This window comes from Myotis davidii, unplaced genomic scaffold, assembly GCF_000327345.1.
Source record: "Myotis davidii unplaced genomic scaffold, ASM32734v1 scaffold534, whole genome shotgun sequence".
Classification (NCBI taxonomy): Eukaryota; Metazoa; Chordata; class Mammalia; order Chiroptera; family Vespertilionidae; genus Myotis; species Myotis davidii.
This window is the reverse complement of record NW_006286678.1, coordinates 1080335-1096922: the sequence shown is the minus strand read 5'-3', so window position 1 is coordinate 1096922 and position 16588 is coordinate 1080335. Positions and strand designations below refer to the sequence as shown.

The window sequence follows — 16588 nt, the reverse complement described above, 5'->3', positions numbered from 1 at the left end:
TGTCTGCCCCCTGGTGGTCAGTGTGCATCATAGCGACTGGTCGTCCTGGTCGTTCTGCTATAAAGATCACTTAGGCTTTTATTATATAGACTAGAGGCTGAATTTGAATCTGTGCACTGGGCCTCTAGTTTTATATAAAAAGAAGACCTTTCTATATAGAAACCTAAGTCATCTTTATAGATAAGAAAGTTTATATTTATAAAAACTTCTTTTCCATTCAGGTCTTATGATATTCATAATTATGACTAAATTGAGCTTTGTTTTATCCCATGGTTACAAGTTTCAAATTTGTATTCACAACCTGATAAAGTTGTACTTAGACATTATATATTCTATTCCCTGTGTTGCAATGCCCTTCTGTATCTGACACTATGACATTTCTGGATTTACTGCTGGAGATATCCCTCTTCACAGACCAGTTATTAGAAAATACATAATATTCAAAAGGAGCTAATGAGTGGGAAGTATCACATTTATTCTTTAAAAGATTTTAAAAACTAAATGAATCCAAAGGAAAGCCATCTTTCATAGTGGTTTCCATGTTCATAAAATTCCCCAAATGTTCAGTTTTTTTCTTTGGTAATTTCATTTCTGCTGCAGATGTCTATTCCATTTATTTGTGATCTATCGTACACTTTAATTTATAGTGAAAGTGCTGGCCCAGATTTGCAGAGATAACATTTTTTCCTTACCTCATTCCAGTTTCAATAGATATTTTTTCATTGTTATTAAGTTATCTTTGGACATTAATGCTTTTGGATATTGACTACTTTCACAAAGTTTCCCCCAGCTGTCACATTTTAAACCCAACACACATATGGAACCTTCTTGTTTCAATATTGCTTTATATTTATCTTAATAAAAATTATTCTGGTCTTAAGTCTGAGTCATTCTACATTAAAAATGGACTTAGAGAATCAAAGGTTTGAAAAGAATCTTAGAGGCAAATAAAACATGTAATTTATTTGATTAATAAGTGTTATCCATATTATACCTGGAGAGTGATCATCTGATCTCACTTTGATCTTCTTCAGAGACAAGGAACTTATTCCTTGTTGCAGATACCCGTGGTTATCATTTAGGCCTAATTTCCCCAAATACAACTTGTGAGTCCTTGAGCAAGTTACTTACCCTTCTATAGGTCAGAATGTTCTCATGTATATAGCGGAAGCGTAGTACTTGCCCTGCCTACTTCAGAAAAAGGCCAGTGGTTGGGAGAAATGAGTTTTGTGGTCAGAGGGGCCAGTGTTAAAGTCTTAGCTCTGCTACTTAGTACAGTGTGATTCTTGAAAAGTTAACCTTTCTGAACCTCAATTTCTTCATCTAGACCAGTGGTTCTCAACCTTGGCTGCACATTCGAATCACCTGGGAATCTTTTTAAAATCTTGATTTCTGGGCCTCATCCTCTGGAAATTCTGTTTCTTTGTTATGGCGCGAGGCCACAACATTAGTAACAAAGAAACAGAATTTCTGGAGGATGAGACCCAGAAATCAGGATTTTAAAAAGATTCCCAGGTGATTCGAATGTGCAGCCAAGGTTGAGAACCACTGACCTATACAGTAGGGAAAATAATAATACCAACCTATAGGTTGAAGATGAAACTCAAGTATGTATTTCATGTGTGAAATGTAATTCTGGGCATATTGTGTGTTTCCTCAATTATTTTTGGCATATTTATGCAAAATTTATAGGTATCTATTTATGAAGATAAAATAAAATATACACAAAAGTGGCTTATAAGTATTAAGGAGCTATTCAGATGTGTTGGCACCATTACTTGAACATTCTAGTTTTTTTTTTTTTTTTTGAGATGTAGACTTAGAAACCTCCTGGGAACCTGAATGAAGCAACCACTAAGCCACAGGAAGGCAGATCCTTCTCAACCTTCTGTCTCTGACCCCAAATAGCACCACCCTCTATTGGGCAGCCACTGTATTACAGGTCCTTTGCTTTGCCTATTTTATCATTGACCCTCACAACAGTCCTCCAAGGTAGGTATGGTGGTGCACATTCTACAGATGAAGAAACTGAGCTCAGCAAACTTAAATGCATTTAGTAACTTGTTTACATTTATATTAAACAGCTTAAGTTGGAGAATTAAAATCAAAACTGAAGTTTATCTGTTGGTAAAGATGTATGCTTTTCAATATGCCATGTCTCCCAGTGAGAGTGTAACAATAGTTGTTAGATTTATAGCTTGTCCTGGATCTGCCTCTCACAAGTCCCATGTCTCAGGTAATTTGGTTTACTACTCAAGCCTAGGTTTCTTTGTCTGTAAAATGGCAGTAGCAAAACCAACCCATGGGGATGTTGTAAGTATTAAGTTAGAAAGCACATAGTAAGTGATTAATGATAGCTGTTCATATTTTGTCTTTTGGTGCTTTCCATCTCCCAAGGGGTTGCTGGAGGTCTGCTTCTCTCTCTGCAGGCCAGCAGGGGGCAGTAGAGACCATAAAGGATATGACCAAATCAGGGCTATATACTTATACACTACCAGCTGATGTCCACCTCACAGTCTAGGAATCTTTGAATCAGATCCTGGTGCTCTCTAACTCTGGATCTCATAAGAAAAAAAACCCTGATATTTTTACACAGTAACAAATACAAATACAAAACCACCACAATAGTAAACCCTAGTGTTTGCATAAGGCTGAGATTAGATGGTTTTATATTATACACGAAGGCGATCACAGTTGGCTCATGTTAATGGTTTCATTAACCTCATGAGGATGTTAACATCATTAGGAAAACAGAAGGAGAATACTTCAAACTCCTCCATTAGACCCAATTAGCAGAGCGCTGCAGCACAAAGTAGGTCCAAGTATGCCTGTCTGTGCTCACGGTTGCAGCTGCTATGATCCCCATTAGATTGTCACTTGCCAGAGTCATTAAAGCAACCTCATTTGTATTATGGAGACATCATTCCCAAAATAGATTGCTTTCAAGAAAGGAATATTGGCCCTAACTGGTTTGGCTCAATGGATAGCGCGTCGGCCTGCGAACTGAAGGGTCCCCGGTTTGATTCCGGTCAAGGGCATGTACCTTGGCTGTGGGCACATCCCCAGTAGGGGGAGTGCAGGAGGCAGCTGATCGATGTTTCTCTTTCATCGATGTTTCTAACTCTCTATCCCTCTCCCTTCCTCTCTGTAAAAAATCAATAAAAAAAATATTTTTTAAAAAAGAAAATATTGGTAAGTAATAATGATGACAAATCAACACAAGATGATAAAGTAAATACAAATGCAGACTGGATCCAACATTGATAGATGGAATGCAGGTGGTATATCTTAGTTGCAGTTGCTTTGAAATATTATGTTTCTTTCTTCATTTTTTACAACATCTACGAGATCCGCATTATTTTTATTTTTACTCTTGGTTTTTCTGGCTTGCTCTCACTTGCTGTCATGTGCCCCTGCAAAGTCCTCTGTGTTTCTCTGGTAGTTCTCAAAGGTGGCAGTGGTGTGGGAGCTCACATGTATTATGAACAGATACAATTGGTTTCCACGTGGCATGTGTAGCTTAATTCCCCTTCTGGTCTCATGTCCTCATAGGCAGGGATCAGTTCCTCCCACTGGCCATGGTTCCCTGTGCTCTGGAATGTGGCTGCTGCTTTTCACTGGCTATTCCTGTAGGTGCTCTCCAACTCTAGAGGTGTCACACTTGTGGTGCTTTATGTCCGTGTGTGTGTGTGTGTGTGTGTATGAAGGTTGTGCCTTTCCTTTTCTTAAAAAAATCACATTCTATTAGACAATCTCAGCACATACCAAGAGGCCCCTGGATTCTTTATGAACAGAGATATCATTTGGTACACCCTACCAATTCTCATCGTTCCAGATTGAGTTTAGATATCCTATTCTCCAGGGAGTCTTCTCAAAATCCCAGGTTGTGTGTGAGAAAATCCTCCACCCCTTTGGTCCCAAAGCACCCTGCTTATTGCCAAAGTGTAGTGAGTACCCCTTATTCACCTTTGTATCCCTAGCACTAGGACAGTCCTGTCCCATAGTGCGTGCTAAATCCATGTTCATGAAATGAACCTAATCTCCTCTTTGTTTTTTTTTTTTTAGAGATTGCTCCTGTTCCTGTCCCTTCCACCCCTTTAACTTGCTCTAATCATCTCTGTCTGCTGCCTGCCTTCTTAGATATATCACCTTGAATGCCTCTTTTTACCTAGGTCTCTGAATTACTGGTCTGGTTTTGAACGGAGCACCAATTTTTTTTTTTTTACATTCACCTTTTGATAAAGAGATCTTAAGCACATTGCCTTACTTACATAGTACTGGAAAACTCGAAGGGTCAGACCAAAACCCAGCCTGATGTAAGCCCCTCGATCGCTGCTGCCTTCATAATAATTAGAAGCAGAAAGTACACTAATAACCTCCCCATCATGTCAAATTCCATACCCTTCAGACTTATGTTCATGAAACCTAATGAGCATCTTCCACTAGCATTTATTGAGAAATATAGTAAGTACTGGCAGGTAATATCTGGTCCAAAATAGCAGCCCCCCTTCTCAACATGTGTTTGGTTACAGCCTCTTTTGCCTCTGGGATCACGCCACACAATATTGAAAACCTGTTCCCACCACTCGTGCTTTGTTAACGGTTCAGAAAGGGATCCGTCTGTTCTGACTCCCTGAGGTATATCTACTTTATTTCTCTTCAGGTCAGTATCCTGGTCTCCATCTATTGGAATTAGTGACATCAGCACATATTTCATTTTGTTTCTTTCTAGATGGTGAAGTAAATTCAAATTTTTGGAGTTTGATACCCAATCATGTGTGACCAAGACTTCATTGTCAATGATTGTATGAATTGGGAACCAGGCATAGACTTCTTCCAAGATTTATAACACCCCCACCCCCCATGTAGCTTATATTTATGTACGACTTCTTTTGTGAAGCTGAATCTCATATTTGTCAAAAAGTCTTGATGGTCCCCTCTGTTCAAGTCTAGGTCACCAGGATAGACAAGAAAAGTCACAAACAGGATCATTAGGATTTCATGAAGTTTTTCCTCCATCTAAAAAATCACCATTAAAAACATACGGATTCCTCCCTGAGGGGAAACTATTCTTGTAGAAGATGAAACAGAGATACTCTAGTTTCCCATGTAGATCATCACAGATTGCTAACTGTTCAGAGGGGCAAGTTTTTTTTTAATTAATTTTTTTCAATTATAGTTTATATTCAGTGTTGTACTCTATTAGTTTCAGATGTATAGCAAAGAGGTTAGAAAATAATATGCTTGACAGAGAGGTCGCCCCTGCTGCTTCAGGTACCCAGCAGGCCCCATTCATATTTATCACAATCTTACTGACTATAATTCCTATGCTGTAATCTCCATCTCTGTGGCTATTCTGTAACTACCAATTTGTAATGCTTAATCCCTTCACCTTTTTCACCCAGCCCCCTAACCCACCTCCCTCTGACAACTTTTAGTATTTCTTTGTATCTAGGAGTCTGTTTCTAGTTTGCTTTTTTATTTTGTTCATTAGATTCCACATGTAAGTGAAATCACATGGTATTTGTCTTTCTCTGTCTTATTTCACTTAGCATAATACCCTCTAGGTTCATCAATGCTGTCCCAAAAGGTAAGATTTCATTCCTTTATACAGCTGAGTAGTAGTCCACTATGTATAGGTACCACAGCGATTTTTATCTACTCACTTATTGATGGGCACTTGGGTTGCTTCCATATTTTTCTATTGTACATAATGCTGCAATGAACAGAGGGATGCAAATATCCTTTTGAATTAGTGTTTCAGGTTTCTTTGCTTTTATTTTCAGAAGTGGAATTGCTGGGTCATAAAGCAATTCCATTATTTATTTTTTGAGGAACCGCCACACTCTTTTCCATAGTGGTTGCACCAATCTGCATTCCGGAGGGATATGTTTTATGTGAGTAAAATTCAGCATTTGTTTAGGACTTTCTTGGTTTCCAATAGCATTTCTAAGACATAGAAAGCATGAAGAATCTTTGTTCCTTGAAGGACTCAATAAGTAAATCAATATCAGTAGATGTGAGTAGAAATTACAGCCAAGGGCCACTATAGGAGCCTGGGACACCTATCAGCCCCATGTAGTCCTGTCTGTCCTTGTTTTCCTGGTGTAACTAAACAGCAGACTTACTAACTCTGAATCTTTCTCACTTTTATTGTGTAGTTTTCCAACATGAAGGAAAAGAAGTTGGAGAGCTGCAGTTGGCTTTGTTCACTGGCATATTTGGTGGCCTGGAAGATGGTGAGTGCATAGTGTTGTCTTATCTTCAACCGAGTGCTGTAACCTTGGTGCCAGTTCTGGATGATCAATGCAGATCTCAGTGCATTCTCAGATTTCTTGTTTTTTGTTGAAGATGAAGCCCACGTTTTCTAGATTTTGTACATTCAAAAAAGCTTCAATTTCTTATTCCAAGATGGTTTGAAGAGTGCCTCCCTTATGCCTGGCTGGCGTGGCTCAGTGGTTGAGCATCCACCTACAAATCAGGAGCTCACAGTTTGATTCTGGTCAGGGCATATGCTATGGTTGCAGGCTCGATCCCCAAGAGGGGGTGTGCAGGAGGCAACTGATTAATGATTCTCTCTCATCATTGATGTTTCTATCTTTTTCTCCCTCTCCATTTTTCTCTGAAATCAATAATAATAAAAAAAAGAATGCCTCCCTTTATGCTGTCCCAACTTTTTGGGTGCTAAGAACATTTAACATGTTGTCTGGCCTCTTAAACATTTTTAAAAAGTGTATTGACACTGTATTGTTAACTATAGGCACGATATTGTAAAGCAGATCTCTAGAACTTATCTTGCATAACTGAAACTTTATACCCATTGAATATCTCAATTTTCCCCTCCTCTCAGCCCCTGACAACCACAGTTCTACTTCTATGAGATTGATTATTTTAGATACCTCATATCAGGGCAGTATATCTTTATAAGGGCATGTTTATATTTGATGAGAATCAATTTGTTGCAATTATTTGAACTTACATGACAAATTAATTTGTGTGTAACTAAAATCCAACAATTCGGAGCCCATCATTGTCTGTTTCCATTATTTAAGTCCCATATGGTCAAAGTCATAGTTATTTTAACATAGTTTTGAGCAATGTTCATTAAAGAACTAATTCTTGGTTGAGTACATGCTGAGTATTAGATTATTTATATCAATATTTTCATGAGATAATATTGTTTATAGATAGAGAAATGAGGTTCAGAGAGATTAAATAATGTGTTGAAGGTCACACAGCTACCAAGTGTATCAGCTGGAACTCATACCCAGGCTAGCTCACTCCAAGGCAAGAACCAAAGCTCTTACCACCCAAATCTATGTTGCTGGAAGTTTGAGTTATTGGCATAGAAGGCTCTTAATTACATGTGCAGAAAATAAACTGGCAGACATTAGGCAGGTGTGGCCATAAACACTGCTTTGTTTCAGTGGATTTAATTGTCTTCTGCTATGGCTTGATTGGCTATGAACACACTGATAGAAAGTAATCAAGGAGCTGAATGCTTCATAGGGTCTCTACCAGGCCAGCAGAGAAGTGAATGTGTCCTTTGTTTTTAATAGGCCAAATATTTCTCTCTTGTTCCCTAGGAGGCAATTGGAAGAGACATGCTGATAGCTTCCCTTGGGGCATTAACCGGAATAAATTAGTGAAGTGAAGCTTAGCTTGGTCATTGTATTCCCAGTTCACAAAAAAACAGGAAATGAATGGTAGTGGGAACAGACATATTTTCGAATTCATCAAACCTTACAAATTGTATTATTGCAATATATTAATTATAGTAATTACTTCATGGGCCTAGTAATATAAAAGTATCACTTCAGATAAATTCCCATTTTTCTGCTGTGGTTCTTTTAAGGCAAGTCTTTTCTACTATAATGAATATATTAATAACCAACATGGACCCCTCCCCTTGCCTAGATTACTGATTCCTCAGTGACAGAGTTCCATGATCTACGTTTAGTTTGTGCCTTATAGGTGATAAGCGCAGCTTCCCTGTCTGTGGGGCATGGATGACCTCTATGAAAGTGAAGTGTGCCCACCCTTGTGAACCCTGGCCATATGTTTTGAGTGTCTTATAATCATGACGTAATTTTCAAGACATCATTTGAGGAGTCAAAGAAAGAAATAATAACTATCCCATATGCTCTTTTAACATTTTTCCCCCCTGAGATAAAGTAAGAGAGGTTGAAAATATCTTAAATCAGAAAAGAAACTTATGGGCAATAGGAATCCCTGGTTTGGGGATACTTCCATTCTGGGGGTTTAGAGTTGTTTCATGGAGGATCAAAGTGCAACTTTACGTAAACTTCTAAGGTTCCATGTAAACAGAGACCTGAAAAGAGAAACAAGACAGGCTTTTAGTGTTTCAGTGCACTGTGTTTTTCTCATAATCCACTAAATTATGAATTTAATGAAGTTTTTCAGATACCTAGGAAATCAAATGAGAGTTGTGTATTTTCAGTTGAATTATGAAGCTTCACTATTGACATGTACAATATTTAATTTATTGCTGCTTACACAGTTATGGACAATCAGTGTAAATGAGCAATGAATTTGGCTGCATTTTCAAAGCAATAGCCTCACCTGGGAATATGAACAATAAATGGATGTGGCAGCTCTCCAAAGGGAAGAAACTTTTTTCATGGATATCCCATTTGATATCATAACTATATATAACTATTTAGTTGAGCAACAATATGTTTTTATCTTCAGAGCTGTCATTATCTTCCTGGCCTGTGCTAGAATCTGTGGTTTCTGAAATAAATAAAATAGTCCTTTGATTTTAAAAAAAGCCCATAGTCCTTTATTGTGTGTACCCTGAGAAAGAAGATACCTACTATGAAGTGCTTCTGGTGGCTAATTGGGTTCAAATTTAAAAAGCAGAACCCAGCAGTCATTTCTATATAGGGGCATCTCATGTAAACTGTACTGCACAGAAGAATCTGTACTGAACTGCCTGCCTGTACTGTGTTCCTGCCTTCTGAGCCAGCCCTTATAAAGGAGTTCCTGGAATCCTATTTTAACTAAGAGAACTGAGGCTTTCCCCATCCAATTGGAACTGCACAACTTCAACCAATCAGAGTAACTCCATTCTGACCAATCAGGACAGTGCCTTTTAAAGCAATCACACTGTATATTTGGAGTCCTCATTTGCATGAGGACAGACCAATCAGGAGTCAGGGGTAGGGACATTTTTTCCATATAAACCAGCTCCCCGCTGGCTTGGGGAGCACACTTTTCCTTTCCACTGAAGATTTAAGACTATGTTTTCCTGACTGAGTTGAAACACCAAAGATGTCTTGCCAGTGCATAATGAAACAGACCAGCCCAGACCAGCACAGTGCCAAGCAGACCAGCATGGAGCAGGGCCTGGCCTCAAGGCCCTCTAGCCCAGGGCCACCTCCATAGCTAAGCTGTTTTTACAGTCTGCGCTGAATAAAGTTTCCTTCTTCACCACACCATACGTTGAGGATTCTTGTTGGTGCTGAATTGTTGCCTACAACCATTGGTTGAGGATTAGAAGGTTGAACTATTTATCTTTAGTAAGTTGAATTGTGTCTTATACCTATTATATCCAATGAATTAAGGTTCTGAATGATAAATTATTTTGTAAAGAAAATATTATTTTTGTAAAAATAAGTTACTACGTATTGATCTTTTTGTATTCTTTTTCTTAATGTGGGGGCCTATCTCAACATATCTGCCTCTTAAAACAGGTGTTTCAGATAATAAGATGGGGGGACTTTAGGCTTTGTGAGCCTCCTGTCTTCTGGCTACTTATTTCCCACTTCTCCTCCCCCTCTCAATCCTCCACTTTAGGGCTGCTTCCCTTACTGGTTCTCACAGGGCTTGTTCTCACCTTCCTTAATAATTTGATCAGTATGTCTCTTTCACCCAGAATTTATCTACTCTGATAATACAATCATTCATTGATTTTTAGGGTTTAGTCCAACTTCTTCCTTCTTAAAGCTTGCCATAACCTTATCCAGAACTTCCTTTTATTCATTGAATTCTGGGAATAATGCCAGACCAATTAGCACTTTGTCAGTTTCTAGTGTTATAATAATATTAATGACAAAAAAACAAGAACAACTTCGATTAAGTGCTTAGTGGGTTCCAGTGTTACAACCACCTAACACACAGGCACTATTATTATCTCCATTTTATAGATGAGAACATTAAAGCCCAGTGGACTTTAGTAACTGAATCATGGCCACAGAGCTGGATAGTGGTGGGGCTAGGAGTCAAACCCAGACTATTGGACTCCCAAGCCTGAGCTCCTGTTCCCTGGTGTTTCTCGGTGTGTCCTTCTGGCCCAGTGCATTAGTTAGAGTCTCCTATGTGGGTGCTGTTAAAAAATGCAGGTTGCTGAAACCACCCCAGATCTACTGTCGTGGCATCCTTGAGTCTAGATGTGGAGCCTGGGAATCTGCATCCTCAACATGCTTTCCAAGTGATTCTTATAAACTGTATTTGGAGAACTATTGCACACACTTGGCTGACTTTTCATTTTTATATTCACCTCTCTAATCAGACTGCAAACATTTTGAGGTCAGGGATTGTTATCAACTACATTCAGAATCCTAAAATTCCCAAAGTGTGCAATAGACATTTAGACATTTACTACCTGCCTACTCAATACTTGCATTTTTGATGTAGGCAGCAAAATTAAATCTATTCATTAACAATGGGAAAGATTCAATATGATGGCGCTTCCAATCAAAGCATCTGGTAATAATGGAAGGCCCCACAGAGTTAGAACCCAGAGTTAGGACACAGTCTCATGAATACTCTAGGTTCTGACTGACACTCACTGCATCTTAATTTCCTGCTTCAGTTTGCCTGCCTTTAAAATTGAGGAGCTTTTAATAATAAAGGAATAGAGATATTGGTCAGAGTTAATTATAACTAGAATATAGAATTTTAAAAGTGATAAGACTAACATACCACCTAGAAATTTAAGATAAATGAAATTAGCTCATTATTGGAGTGAGATCATACAGGGTCCAGAAAAGCACTCTTACAATCCATTGTAACAAAACTTCCATATTAATTCAATTTAATAGATATTAAGGGGCCACACCAAACTGTCCTATATATTCTGAGGGTCTTGGCAATTGTTGGACAAGCCACTAGAAGTTTGTCATTGTTGTGTAGTGACAAGGTCTTCTTGCCCACACCATCCAGTCCGTTATTTAGATACCTTCCAATTCAGTCTCATCGTTTTAGAGATAAACTATGTAATCTCCCAAGGTCAAGCCAGATTTTAAATCCAGATCTTATTCCAGATTCAGTGTTCTCCCACTACTGCATACTGCTTCCTTTGCAACATGTCACTGAACATAGGAGCAAGAGAATAGCCTAGGTAACATGCAAATAAGGCCAATAACAGAAAGGAGACTTATTTGATTCCTCATTTGTTTTTGCTAACCAATCCCTTATGTGGTATCAGCTCCCAAAGGACTATGATTATTGAATTAGTTATTTAAATTTTATCCATTTACACTCAAAATGATGAAGTACGACCCTTTATTTTTAACCCCTTCCCTGGCAGAAACGTGTATACTCGTTTTCACAAAATGTTCTTTTTCAGTCGTCGACGAGTATACTAAGAAAATATGGTAAAAAAATATGGTTTATAGGAAGACGAGTTACAAACTGTTTTCATAACCAGCATCAAAAATACTATATAGAACCAAAATAAAAAAATTAGTCTGAAAAAGAAACGTTTTTAACAAAAAAATTGTTGGGGAAGGGTTAATCTGAATGCTAAGGATATCACTAGGCACTTGTTACCATTAAACTTGAACAATTGGCTAATGTCCAATTAATAATTTAAACCTTGTGGAGTCCTGTGGGTTATTCTCCTACCTAAATGTGTTGCTAATTCTAATCAAAAGTTTGTATAAGGAATAGTATTGGAAACAACAAATGGAAAATGTGAACATCATCCACGTACTCTGTTGAGGATGGAAAATGCCTAATGTTTATTTAGAGATTCAATGAACTGAGGATAGACTATGCTACCTTTGTCTTTTTGGATGTCTTTTGTTAAGGTTTTGCCGTGACATATCTGTCTGTTACCTGCCTGTAAATGTTTATAGATATGTCCATAGAAATTTATTTATTATATTTAGATATTCAGTTAGATATTCCTGACAGGGAAGTTTAAACATTATAAAAATATATAATTAAGTAGTTTCTTACGGATCTTTGTATTCCAAAAAGCTTCTCTTCTCTTAGAGAAATCTTAGGATGAGTTAGCCAGTGTACACGCATTGCTGAAGCCCATCCAAATGGAAGATGAATTCGGCAGCCTCATTCCTTTAATGGCCTCCTGCCTGAAATAAAACTGGTGAGCAAACAGTACTTATCGTAGTGATGTTACCCTTTCATATCACAGAGTGACCGCGTAGTGTCATAAACAGAGTCCAAAAGTGCTGACTTTTAAAGGCAGTTGATTTTTTTTACTTGCTACTGTTTTATAGCTTTGCATAAAATGCTAATGCCACGACATTTGTAGAACTATTAAATCATTTTAACGAAAGAGTAACAGTTATATAACTAATTCATTGGAGTGTATTTCCCTTGCAGAATTCTTTAGTAGTTGATTGTAATGGGAAGGAGGTGTGTGTGTGTGTGTTTTTTTTTAGCTCCATAATTTTGTTCTCACATGCAACCAAATCCCATTATTTTAGTGTAGTTTGTCCCTAAGTCTAATGGAGCCAAATCTATTGACAATTTGTTGTCCCAAATCTGGGTTCATTTGCCTCATGGCCCCCACTTAATTTGATCTATAATCTAGGCAAACCAAGCCTGCTTTTATTGAGAAATATGGCGTTCTGCTTCCCTTTTAAAGGTTTAGGGGTAAATATATAGTCGTGCATTTTCATTTACTGAAAAATGAGCTCAATTGCCATAACACTTAATCAAGGAAAATATTTGGGCTTTAACAATTATCTTGTGATCACATAAAAAGACAGCTGGGATTGATTCTTATCCTGGGGCTCCATTCAGCATATGCTGTCAGACCAGGGCCTCTGTAAGAGGAAATGGCTGAAAATTCTTGGAGACATTAAGCACTGTGAACAGAGAATCAGATCTGCACTCCCAAATAGATCACCACTGTACAAACTGCAGCTTTCTCCTGGAGGAGAAATGATTCTTGTCTCTATCTGTGTTCTCTCTGTCTTTCCAGACAAAAGTCCCGTCCCCATTTATAAATAATTCTTGAACAGAAATTTTCTTTTAGAAAATTGCATTTTCCGATACCCTCAAATGCTTGAGAATCGCAGAGAATTAGCTTCATTGTCAACATATTTTTTACCCCTCATAAACACATATATTTTCTTTGACATGTGGGTGCCTGAATTTACTTTGCTTATCCTGCCTATAATTTTTTTTTTTTTACTTTTCATCACTTGATTTTCTTTTGAACCAGCTAATATTATTCTACTATAAGTTAAAAGGTTTTTCTGCTGAAATATTCAGTCATTCAGATTATATATATATATATAAATATTCAGTCATTCAGATTATATATATATATATAAATATTCAGTCATTCAGATTATATTCAGTCATCCAGGCTTTTTTTGAGCATAATTGTAAAATATTGCAGAGAGATGCAGAAATTAGAATGTATTTCCTCAGGATGAACTAATTCTTTATTAAACCCAATATCTGGAACAACATTGCTTTTCTGCATTTTATCTAGTTTTGATTAATCATTTTGGAACAGAATTTTCTTCTAAAATAATTTCCATACATATCACTCCTAAGATACAACAGTGAAATTGATGTCCTTTTAATTCCCTGATGTTCAATAGTTTACTATTCACACAGTGTTACTGATTAGATAAAACACATCTGTGCAGGTTCTTATTGGCAGCCTAGTTTACTGTATTCCATCATTTACAATGAAAGGGCTAGAGTTTCTGTTTGTATTTATGTTCAAAATTTAATGGATATTTTTTTCAGATAGTTCATCAGAATGCAAATTTTGTCTGTTAAAATGTCACATTTCTTGTGGTTACTGTTTTACTCATTTTTTATAAACTGTAGTAAAAGTAAATTGAAAATCACTGACATTTAATTCTGTGTAAGATTAGCTATTCATTAAACTTTAGGGATCTGATACTACTAAGAACAACCAACAATTGTACAGTAATTGCAAGTTTGTAAAACATTTTCACCAGTATTTGGCCCTCACAACATTCCTGTAAGGTACATTTGTAGTCCAAGTTTTACTATTGAGAATACTGAGGTTTCTACTAATAAACTAGATGTTTGGTTCCTGCCCCCTCCCCCCCCCGCTTTATTGAGATGTAATGAACAATAAAGATTTAAATAAAAAAAAAATAAAAACAAACAACAAAATAAAAAAAAAATAAATAAAGTGCATAGCGTGATGCTTTGTGAAATGATTACCACAGTCAGGTTAATTAATATGGATGTTAGCTTCTGACCAGTGTCCTAGATGTCATTTACTATATGTTGCTGAATGAGCTGAAAAATTACATCTAAATTGTTTGTTAGCAGGAAATAAGGATGAATATAAATACCTCATTTTCATGGGATATTGTGGCCACAACAGGACTGGTGCGTTTCCGGAAAGTTGTCATTCAGGTCTGTTGCGTAATATTATTGCTGGGTAGACTTGGTTGTCATGAACTTACTAGTAGATGTATTTTATTTTTTATGTATTTAGGTAAATAGATTAAAAATATTTTTAATTTTTTTAGTATATATCTTTTATTGATTTTAGAGAGGAAGGGAGAGAGAGAGAGAGAGAAAGAGATAGAGACATCAATGATGAGAGAGGATCATTGATCGGCTGCCTCCTGCATGCCCCACAGTGGAAGCAAGCCTGTAGAATGTGCCCTGACCAGGATCGAACCTCCTGGATCATAGATTGTCACTTCAACCACTGAGGCATGCCAGTTGGGTTAAATTGACTTTTTAATTTAAGAATAGTTGGTCTACAATCTTATATTGGTTATATTAGTTTCAGGTATACGCTGTAAGTATTGGACTATTTTATACCTTACAATGTGATAACCCCACTAATGAGATGCATTTTAGATGGTGCCTGTGCCATTGCCAGTTTAGCATCAGCCCATGAAAAGGCCAGGATTCTATCAGTAAGGTGTAAGGTAAGCAAGTGTTTTTGATGGAAGAGTGTTAAAGGACTACAGATGCAAAGACTAGCAAGGACCTCACAGACCATTATCATTTCCTCGTTCTTTCAAACAGCCTTAACTAGAGAGAGTAGCTGGCTGTCATGGGTGTATTGGAGTGCAGATAAACTTCTTACTTTTTACTACTTCTCCCTTAAGCATGATCTATCCCTCTCTCCATCACCTATTTCAAATATGGGAATCGTTCTCGGAAATAGCCATTTGGCTGAAATATCTGCATAATTACTTTCGTAGTCATGACACATTTTTTCATGTGTAAACAAATTTAGTGTTTTCTAGGCTGTCTCTTCCTCTTTTCCTTCTAGACATTTTTCCTGGGTAATTTTGTGCATTCCCAAGTATTCAGATATTACTAATATGCTGGATTCTTGATTCTGTAGCACATCATTCTGATGTTCCAGGCTTTTTGTTTTTCAAATTTAAATCCAATTCATAATCTTGTCCCCAGAATCTTATTTCTTTGTCTTCATTAATGAATGGCACTCCTATCTCATCAGATGCATAAGTTAGGAACCTCAGTGTTTCTCTTCTTATATGTAAAATAGGTTATTAATGTATTGATTCTACCCCTCAAAGACTACTGATGCTGCCTTTTTCTCTCCATCTCTGTGACCACAGCCCAGCTTTAGCCTCTCATCATCTCTTGCAGGGATCATTGTAACTGACCTTTGATGGCTCTGGTCTCTGTGCTATGGTTCTCTCTTTTCAATTCATCCTCTGCGCTCTTACCACTGATTTTACAAAGCTATGCCTTTCTGCTAGATTAAAATTTCTGAATGGTTTCCCTTAAGGTCAAGTTCAGTTCCATAAGAGTTATAGTCAAAGACCTTCACAATCTGATTACAGTTTAACAACAACAAAATATATATGTATGTACATGTATGTTTATATATGCAAACATGAGTATACACACATGTGTATGTGTATATATGTGCACTCTAGCTTATTTTTGCTATTTCCTACCATGCTGCCTATGTGCTAATCCCACTAGACCAGTGGTTGGCAAACTCATTAGTCAACAGAGCCAAATATCAATAGTACAACGATTGAAATTTCTTTTGAGAGCCAATTTTTTAAACTTAAACTCTATAGGTAGGTACATTGTTATTAACTTAATTAGGGTACTTCTAGGCTGGCCTTTGCTAAAAACGTCCTCAATCGGAGGGGTTGACGTTCGCTGAGGTCGACCCCTTCCAACTCTCCCATCCACACTCGTCTTGTATACTTGTTTCGTCTATCTCCTTTCCGAAAACCGACTTCTGCGCATGGACCACGAAGTTTCAATTGCGCTGTACGTGTGCGCCCACACATGGTATTTTTTTGTGGAAGAGCCACATTCAAGGGGCCAAAGAGCTGCGTGTGGCTCGCGAGCCGCGGTTTTCCCACCA

General features: G+C 37.4%; 1 pseudogene; it reads right to left on the bottom strand.

Moving 5' to 3' along the window:
- Positions 1-4181: 4181 nt before the first annotated feature.
- Positions 4182-16588, bottom strand: part of LOC102763769 — a 64990-nt pseudogene continuing 52583 nt past the window's right edge.